The following is a 10000-nucleotide window of genomic DNA, read 5'->3' as shown; positions in this document are numbered from 1 at the left end:
GGGGAAGGGGAGAGAAGACGGAGGCACACCCGGCTGGCTCCGGAACGTTTCCAAGCAGGATGTTGGGAGGCGGGGGGTGGGGAGGTTGAGGGGAACCCACCTCACTGACTCACTAAATTCAGGTACAGGGACGTGGGGGAGGGGGAGAGCCGCGGCGGGGTGCGGGGGGGGGGGGGGCACTTGAAAATTAAACTGACCCCTCATACAGCCCAAGTAGAAGAGTCTATGCGCATTAAAGAAACCAACACACAAAGAAAACTAAAGCGCCGATAAAAGAACAATAGGGCCCCCCGCCAGGGCGGAGGTTACCTAGGCAACGAGGGAGAGAGGGAGGGGCCTCCAGAAGGGAGGGCGAGAAACCGGTTGCCCCGGGCTCGGTGAAGTTTCGGCGAGACCTCCCTCCGTGCCACCTCGACTTTCAGTAACAGTGGCCGCTAGGTGATGCCCGAAGACAACCGATGCCTGCAAGTGTCAGTCATCACGGAAAAGAAGTGAAGGATGGATCGCTCTGGGTCGGGGTGGAGGTTGGGGAGGGGGATGCGGCGGAGGCACACCGCGTCGCCGGCGTCTCCCGGATCCCTCTCAGACCAGGCCATTTCCGGGCCCAGGGAGTCCTCCCACGCGATGCCCGCGACTGGCCGACCAGAACCCCCAGGGGCACAGCCAAAGTTTCTGCCCCTGGGATCACCTGGCACTTCCATTGCCCCAGAGAGAAGAGAGGACCAGGGGTGCGGGGCGCGTGGAGGACGCCAGGGGTGGAGGTGGGAGCTACCAAAGACACAAGTGCGGTCATTAGCGTGTCAGAGTGGACTCCAGACCCACGACCTCAGAGAGGCAATCCCTGAACGAGTGTTAGTGCATGACATCCACGCTCCCGGACACGGCGTGGATTTCACGGGGAAAGCAGTGCACATCACACTCCCTTCCTGTTCCGGGGCAAGATTTTGCTCCCGAAGTACCCATTTCTCAACCGTGTTCCCCAAAGTCCACCCTGTCGTGAATCAGTCATGAATCTAGTCAGTACGGTGAATCGCGGAGCATCCACATCCCACCACGAAGATCGGAGTCCGCACACTACACATCGCCCCACGCGGTGTCTCCCCACAAGAACATCACCGCCATCCTAGCCGAGTAGTGATACAGTGCCATTTCTTTCATTTTCTCTTTCTCGCTTGCTATTTATTTATTTATTTATTTAACTTTGAGACAGAGTCTCACTCACTCTGCAGCCCAAGCTGTAGCGCTGTGGCACGATCTCGGCTCACGGCAACCCCCGCCTCCCAGGTTCAAGCGATTCTCCCGCCTCCGACTCCCGAGTAGCTGGGATCACAGGGGTCTGCCCCACCGCACCCGACTCAGTTTTGTAGTTTTAGTAGAGACGGGGTTTCACCACGTGGGCCAGGCTGGTCTTGAACTCCTGACCTCCTGATCCGCCCGCCTCGGCTTCCCAAACTGCTGGGGTGACAGACGTGAGCCACCGCGTTCAGCCCCTACGGTGCCATTGCTTGGAAATCACTCGTGGGAACACACACTTATGGGTCACGTGTGAAGAATTTTCCTTTTTCTATTTTTTTTCCCCTTTTTTTCGTGTGTGTGTGTGTGTGTGTGTGTGTGTGTGTGTGTGTGCGTGTGCGCGCGCGGTGGGACGGAGTTTCGCTCTTGCTGCCCAGGCTGGAGTGCAATGGCGCGATCTCGGCTCACTGCAACCTCCGCTTGCCAGGTTCCAGCGATTCTCCTGCGTCTGCCTCCCGAGTAGCTGGGATTACAGGCCTGCGCCCCCATGCCCGGCTAATTTTGTATTTTTAGTAGAGACGGGGTTTCTTCATGTGGGTCAGGCTGGCCTCGAACTCCCGACCTCAGGTGATCCACCCGCCTCGGCCTTCCAAAATGCTGGGATGACGGGCATGAGCCACCGTGCCCGGCCTTAGCCGTTTATTTTAAAGTCGAGGAGCTTATCAGGGAAATACGAGAAGTTTGGACATCACAGGTGACAGAGAGAAAGGTCTGCAAATGGCCCTTCCATCCAAGTGGGGACCCGGCCTCGATCTCCCGAAATCATGCACCCAGTGGGGAAGCCCGGCAAGGCCCGTCTGTGTAGATTCCTCTCGGCCTCTCTAAGCACGCACTTCTCACTTTGGTGGAAGGGGCAGGGCCCTCTCTGGGACGGGGGAATCTGACAGACAAAGAGACAGACGTAGAAAAAGAGAGATCGACAGACAGAGACAGAGAGAAACGGACAGAAAGAGCGAGAGAGCGAGAGAGCGAGAGCGAGAGCGAGAGCGAGAGCGAGAGAGAGAGAGAGAGAGAGAGAGAGAGAGAAACAGACTAGACAGGGAGGGGGAGAGAGGGAGAGAGACAGACAGAGACAGACAGACAGGCAAAAAAGAGAGTAAGACAGAAGACAGACACAGTGAGTGAGAGACACAGGTAGAGAGAGAGAGAGAGAGAGAGAGAGACAGACAGAGAGACAGAGAGACAGAGAGAAAGAGAGGGACAGGCAGACAGATAAAGAGAGTGACAGAGAAAGACATAGACGGACAGTGAGAGACGGAGAGAAACAGACAGAGAGAGAGAGAGAGAGAGAGGTAGACAGACAGACAGGCAAAGAAAGAGAGTAAGACAGAAGACAGACACAGTGAGAGAGACAGGAAAGACAGAAACGGACAGAGAGAGACAGAGAGGAACAGACAGAAAGAGAGAGGGTCCTAGCCCAATAGCGATACAGTGCCATTTCTTTCATTTCCTCTTTCTTTCCTTCTTTCTTTCCTTCTTTCTTTCTTTCTTTCTTTCTTTCTTTCTTTCTTTCTTTCTTTCTTTCTTCTTTTTTTATTTTTTTATTTTTTTGAGACGGAGTCTTGCTCTGTCACCCAGGCTGGAGTGCAGTGGCGCGATCGCAGCTCCCTGCAACCTCCGCCTCCCGGGTTCACACCATTCTCCGGCCTCAACCTCCCGAGTAGCTGGGACTACAGGCGCCGGCCACTACACCCAGATAATTCGTTTGTTTTTTTAGTAGAGACGGGGTTTCACCATGTTAGCCAGGATGGTCTCGATCTCCTGACCTGGCGATCCGCCCGCCTCAGCCTCCCAAAGTACTAGGATGACAGACGTGAGCCACTGCGTTCAGTCTACAGTGCCGTATCTCAGAAATCACTCACAGGAACAGACACTTACAGGTCATGTGTAGAGTTTCTTTTTTTGTTTTGTTTTGTTTTGTTTCGTTTTGTTTTGTTTTGCACGAGGAGGTGGCGGGATGGAGTTTCGCTCTTGCGTCCCAGGATGGAGTGAAATGGCAGAGGGGACTCAGGGAGTCAACCTATGGCAGAGATGGCACGTCATTCAGAGCGTAACGTCCACAGCGAAAGGTGGTAGGGCCGGCACTTTTAAAGGCTGAAATCCCGGCGGCTCAGGCCTGTCGTCCTCGCACTTTGGGAGGCCCAGGAGAACGGATCACTTGAGGTCAGGAGTTCGAGACCAGTGCGGCCAACATGGAGAAACCCCGTCTCTACTCAAAATACAAAAATTAGCCGGATGTGGTGGTGTGCGCCTGTAATCCCAGCCACTGAAGAAGAATCACTGGAATCCGGGAGGCAGAGGTTGCAGTGAGCCGAGGGAGTGCCACTGCACCCCCGCCTGGGTGACAGACTGAGAGAGACTCAGTCCCTCCCTACCAAAAAAGAAAGAAAGAAAGAAAGAAAGAAAGAAAGAAAGAAAGAAAGAAGAAAAAAAAAAAAGAAAAAAGAAAAAAGAAAACAAAACACAGGGACCGCCACCGGGCGCAGTGGCTCACACATGTAATCCCAGCACTTTGGGAGGCCGAGGTGGGCGGATCACCTGAGGTCAGGAGTTCAAGAGCAGCCTGGCCCACATGGTGAAACTCCGTCTCTACTAACATAGAAACATCTTCGGAGCATGATGGTGGGTGCCTGTAATCCCAGCTGCTCAGGAGGCTGAGACGGGAGAATCGCTTGAACCTGGGAGACGGTGGTTGCAGTGAGCCGAATCGCACCACCGCACTCCAGGCTGGGTGGCTGAGTGAGACTCTGTCTTAAAACAACAACAACAACAGCAGCAAAAAAAATAGCAAACGCACAAAAAAAGAACAGGCCAAAATACTCCATTGTCACTGAACGTTCCGCCACCAGACCGGAAACCCCCTGACTCAGGTCAAGGAGGTGGTGTTTCCTTCTCTCTGTCTCTGTCTCTCTCTCTCTCTCTCTCTCTCTCTCTCTCTCTCTCTCTCTCTCCCCCCCCCCCCAACTTTTATGTCTTGTTCAAGCACACATGTGCAAGATTGTTACACAAGTAAACTTCTGACTTGGGGGTTCAGTGTGCAGATGATTTCATCACCCGGATAACTCAGCGCAGTACCCGACAGTTTTCGTGGTTTGGTTTTTTGTTTTGTTTTGTTTTGTTTTGTTTTTCCCTGAAGATGTCTCTCCTTCCACACCTCCTCCCTCAAGTAGGCTCCCGCCTCTCTCGTCCCCCTCGTTCTGCCCACGAGTTCTCATTATTTAGTTCCCAGTTATAGATGAGAACACGCGGTCTTTAGCTGATCGTTGCTTTCATCTTCGGCGGTGGCGGTGAAAGAGGCATGACACGAAATCGACCCTTAGGACGCTCCCCTCCGTCCACACCCCACACCCCCTCCCCACACACACCCTCATTCCTGCCCCCCCTCCTCAAACCCAAGACAGGAAGAAAGGCAGATATTAAAGTCAGAGGTCAGCCTCCAAGACGGTGGAGGCAAGGGATCTGAAAGGGTGAGCAAGCGATAGGGGTCGGGGGATGTCGTGGCCGAGCTAGCAAAAATAGGGGACCGACTTTCCAGCCCCAGCACACCCCCAATCCTCAACCGCAGCTAGCCTCTGGGTGGGGTTGCGCCTGTAAAAGCTTCTGAATGGAGAGAAGCCCAAGGCTATGGAAGGCATCAGCTCCCAGTCCGGGAAGGGAACAGGGCTTTGTGCATTCGAATGGGGCTTTAGAAGGCGGTGCTGCGGTTTCCAAAGCGACACGCCTCGCCTCGCCTCGCCTCGCCTCGCCCCGCCCCGCCTCGCCCAGAGCGAAACTCCGTCTCAAAAAAATAATAATAATTTTAAGATAATAATAATAATAAAAAATAAATAAATAAATAAATAAATAAATAAGAAATAAATAGTTAGTACAGCGGTCGTGGTCGTGAATCATTCCCCGGAGTCCAGGCGCAGTGGCTCACGCCCGTCACGCGAGCACTTTGGGACGCCGGGGCAGAAGGCTTGCAACAACATGATGAGACCCTGTCTGTGCAAAAACATTTGAAAAGGAAGGCCGGGCGCGGCGGCTGACGCCTGCCGTCCCAGCACTTTGGGAGGCCGGGGAGGGAGAATCACCTGAGGTCGGGAGTTGGAGACCAGCCTGACCAACATGGTAGAAGCCCCGTCTCTAGTAAAAATACAAAATCAACCAGACGTGGTGGTGCATACCTGCAACCCGAGCTACTACTCGGGAGGCAGACTCAGGAGAATCTCTTGAACCCGGGAGGCAGAAGTTGCGGTGAGCCGAGATCCGCGCCATTGCACTCCAGTCTGGGCAACAAGAGCGAAACTCTGTCTCGGGAAAAAGAAAAATAAAACAATAAAAATTGAAAATCATCTGGGCACAGTGGCGCGTGCCCCATGGTCCCAGGCACTACACTCTGGAGGCTGAGGTGGAAGGATCGCTTGAGTCCAGGAGCGTCCACACTGCAGTGAGTTTGGTTTTGATGGCACCACTGCCAGGGTGACAGAGTGAGACGCCGTCTGTAAATCAGTCAAGCAATCAATCAGATCACTGCAAGGAGCTCTCTATGTCTTACTTTCAATAGGTGTCTCTTTAGGCCAAGCAGGCATGGTGCCTCACGCCAGTAATCCCAGCACTTTGGGAGGCCGAGGTGGGATGAAAGAAGGAAGGAAGGAAGGAAGGAAGGAAGGAAGGAAGGAAGGAAGGAAGGAAGGAAGGACAGACAGAACAAAAAGTTTTACAACCCTTTTTTTCATAGTGTCAGGAATTTACAGATAACACAAGTAGTTTAGGTCAGGGGCCGATGTTATTAGTATTACTTTTTTTTTTTTTTTTTTTAACTCCTACGGCCTGGTGGTGGTGCCAAGGTTGTCTGGCTATTTATCTGACTTTTGTTTGTTTCTAACGTTTTGCTTTCTCTCTTTCCTCCTGTCTTGTGAACTAGGCAAGGTGGGGGGAGGAGGGCAGCAGGAGCAGTAGAGGTCTCCTTCCTCATCCCCCACTTTGAGAATTTTCACTAATTAGTGGGCGGGTTCCCTTTCATTTTTACTTTTTGGGTCTTTTTTTTTTTTTTTTTTTTTTTTTTAAGACGGAGTCTTGCTCTGTCACCCAGGCTGGAGTGCAGTGGCCGGATCTCAGCTCACTGCAGCCTCCGCCTCCCGGGTTCACGCCATTCTCCTGCCTCAGCCTCCTGAGTAGCTGGGACTACAGGCGCCCGCCACCTCACCCGGCTAGTTTTTTTGTATTTTTTAGTAGAGACGGGGTTTCACCGTGTTAGCCAGGATGGTCTCGATCTCCTGACCTCGTGATCCGCCCGTCTCGGCCTCCCAAAGTGCTGGGATGACAGGCTTGAGCCACCGCGCCCGGCCAGCAAGTTTCTATTACAAGTAATACACTTACAGTGAGGGTTTTACATTTTCTACAGCTGGAAACTCTTTTCTAAATGAAGACCTAGGATCAAACCTGTGTTAAACCTGAACAGGCACATGTACTAACTTTGTCATGTCTTAAGCAGGTTAGTTTTTAACTGGGCCTTAAAACCTTTTTTTAGCAAGTAAAACAGTATTTTTTAATCAGAGAAGTTTTTACGAGCCCGACGCTTGAACTTGCGGCGTCTGTTTGGGGAAAGAGTTGGTTAAAGTCAAGTTATCTTGAGGCATTAACCCTTCTGCTTCTCCAGGCCATTGGTCTCTTACGTGAGCCCTTCTATCAACATAACATGAAGAAACATCTAGGCTGCCAGCAATGTTTTCAGCCTACTGAGGAAATAGGTTTTTTTCTGTTTTTTTATTTTTATTTTTTAAATTTTTGGCTAAAGGAGGAGGTTCTGGTAACTTCTGGTTTATATGTTTAAAGAATGACTGAAAGACCTTGCGATCGTTGCTGGGCTGGACGGGTCTGGGTTTCCTAAGCAGTACGTGTACAGTGGGGACACCTTACATAGGTGTTTCTTCTAGCATGGTTATGGGTGGGGGGGGGGGGGGGTGGTAACAACAACAAAGCAATGTATAGCATATTCATATCCAGCAAGGACGAAAGAGGTCCTTACCTGGGAAAAAGGTTGAATACAGCGACAGAACAATAGGAAAACAGTTAGTATTCTAGGAAAACTATCTGTCTTAAGATTTTTAACTACATTGACTTGCTTGATGAGTCCTCAAGCTTCGGCCGTGCATAGACTAGTCAGCTGCCGGTGTGTGACTAGAGCAGGGCTTGTGGTCCTCAGCAGCAGCTTGGTCTCGTCTCAGGATCAGCCGGGCTGGATGATCTGCGTCCTGTTAGCCGGTCCACTTGTCCTGAGCTGTCGGTGTTAGCTGACTGTGGTGGATCCAAGACGCAACACCTGCAACTTTAACAGCAGTGGGAGTGGACAAGGTTACAGTATAGGGCTCATCCTATATGGGTTGTAGAAAAATTAGGTTTTACTTTAAACAGAGTCCCTAGATTTAAATGGGTGTCAGGCTCGTAGGCATTATTTTTCTTCATTTAATTATGAACACTTCGTATGGCTATTTTGAAAGGCTGCATTTGCCTTTTAAAGGTTAATTTCTTTAGTTTCCGGAGGTCACCTTTTATTTGACCTACGATTTGCGGGTGGCCAACTGAACACAATCTTACAGGGCAGATACCTAGTTTGTTTGGTAGGGGTGCACCTGACTCGGAGGAGGACCGTAGGCAAAAACCTGATTTTATCTTAAGTGAATTTCCTGGCATATATCTATATATCTATATCTATATCTATATCTATATCTATATCTGTGTGTGTGTGTGTGTATGTGTGTGTGTGTGTGTGTGTATATATATATACATCTATCTATCTATCTATCTATCTATCTATCTATCTATCTATCTGTCTATCTATCTATATCTATATATGGCAACCCTTTTTTTTTCGTTTTGTTTTTTGGTCGCCAGTAGCTGCTCGCTCGAGTGTCCAGTTCATGCGTTCCACCTTTTGTTGAACTTTGTGGCCGATAGGCTGCGTGTAACCTCTGTTGTATTGTTAACAGTCTTGTTAAATCTTGCACTATTCCAGCTACAGCTACAAATGCTGGCCTATTGTCTGACTTTAAAATCAGAGGTAGTCTTAAACCTGGGGATAATGTCTTTTAACAGTACTTTAGTCACTTCTTGTACTTTTTCTGTCCTGGTGGGGAAAACTGTAACTTACCCTGAAAAGGTGCAAACAAGCACTAGCCTCCAGCAGGGGGCAGTCCTGTAAAGTCTATAAGCAAGTTTTCACAAGGTATGGCTCTTTTTCCTGTTTCAGTTTCTTAGAGGAGGAGTTCCCCCCTCCCCCCATCCCCACCCCCACTCCGCCCCTTTGTCACTGTATCTAGTGGCTGAGCCTTCAGTGAGAAATTGGAATCCAGATACGGCAGAGTCTTGCTGTTTGTAACTTCTAATGTGACCATGGGCTCCTGGGAGCCTAATGAGAAGGTGCCTAGTCTGCCCTAGTCTTTACATTCTTCAGCTCCTGTCAGCCTGATCAGATGAGTGTCTGGTTCCTCCAAGGTGCAGCAGCCCTTGGCCGATGGCCTCTTTGTCTTGCGGCCTTGGCCATTTCCTGTATTGCCTTCTGAACATTTACCCTTCTAGAGTCTTTTTTTTTTTTTTTTTCCATCTCGCACATTAATCTCTCTCTAGCCTTGTCCGGCTCTGGAATCCTTGCCTAACTTGACTTCGGTCATGTCTACATCCACGTCCGCGGCCTCTCACAATGCTGCTTTCCGCCCCCCCCCCCCCCCCCCCGCGTTCTCACGCTCCTACGGCCAGCTGGTGGGGCCCGAGAAACGGCACGGGCCCTGCCCCCGCCCACGCACTGCTGTCTGTCTCTCCTGTTTTCTTTTGATTCTCTATCTTTACACTTGCTTTTAGTCTTTCTTTTTCTTTTGCTCTTTTCCCTGTTTTCTAGAGTTTAACAGGCTCTTTTCTTTATACACTTGGAGGGTGAAACAGGCATACCGAGAGTCAGTGTAAATGTTTACAGTCTTACCCTCACCGAGTTCTAAGGCCCGGATTAAAGCAATGAGCCCAGCTTAACGACAGCGTCCAGGGTTACCACCGCATATTCTGCACATCTCTCCCCTCGTGGGTTGGTGAAGCTGTTCCCGTCCACGCATAGCTCCTAGTGTACTGATGCCCAAGGCTGGTCCCGGAGGTCAGATCTGCTAGAGTACACTGGAGTCCAACACCTCTACACAGTCATGCTCGACAGGGCTCTAGCTGTCGGGAGCAAGGCGGTGGGTTCAGGGTGTTCCCAGTTTAGTAGCTCAATGGTTGAAAAGGGCTGATAGATGAAAGTCTGTTGCCCACCCCCCTCCCCCCGGGATGTGGGCCTGGTCATTATAATAGACAGGTCCTCGTATCTCCCTGAGAGGCATTTACAGAGCTCGAGTAAGACCAGATCTGAGATGGCCCACTTGACTATCTCGACTTCTTTCCTTGGCCTCTGGAGGCTCCGATCCTTCCCTTCGAGGTGAGACCTGGGGCGTGTCAGCTCCTGAATCTCATTTCTGAGGGGGTTGTTGGCCTCGGTGAAGCGGGGTAGGCTGGGAAACATGGAGAAAGAATCTGTGTTATCTCTCGCGGCTCCCGTAAAAACTGGCTTCTCTTGCCGTTTCCTGGGACTCCCTTTTTAAAAAAACTGTGTGTCTGCCGGCGAAGCCGCTCTTACTTTTACTTTTGGCTATTTTGCACAAAGTTGTTAAACAGGGCTAAATTAACGCTGGCTTTGTCTATAATC

The sequence above is a fragment of the Macaca fascicularis genome, chromosome 10 (assembly GCF_037993035.2).
Source record: "Macaca fascicularis isolate 582-1 chromosome 10, T2T-MFA8v1.1".
In the NCBI taxonomy this organism is placed as follows: domain Eukaryota; kingdom Metazoa; phylum Chordata; class Mammalia; order Primates; family Cercopithecidae; genus Macaca; species Macaca fascicularis.
The sequence above is the reverse complement of the archived record's forward strand: the minus strand, read 5'-3'. Positions refer to the sequence as shown.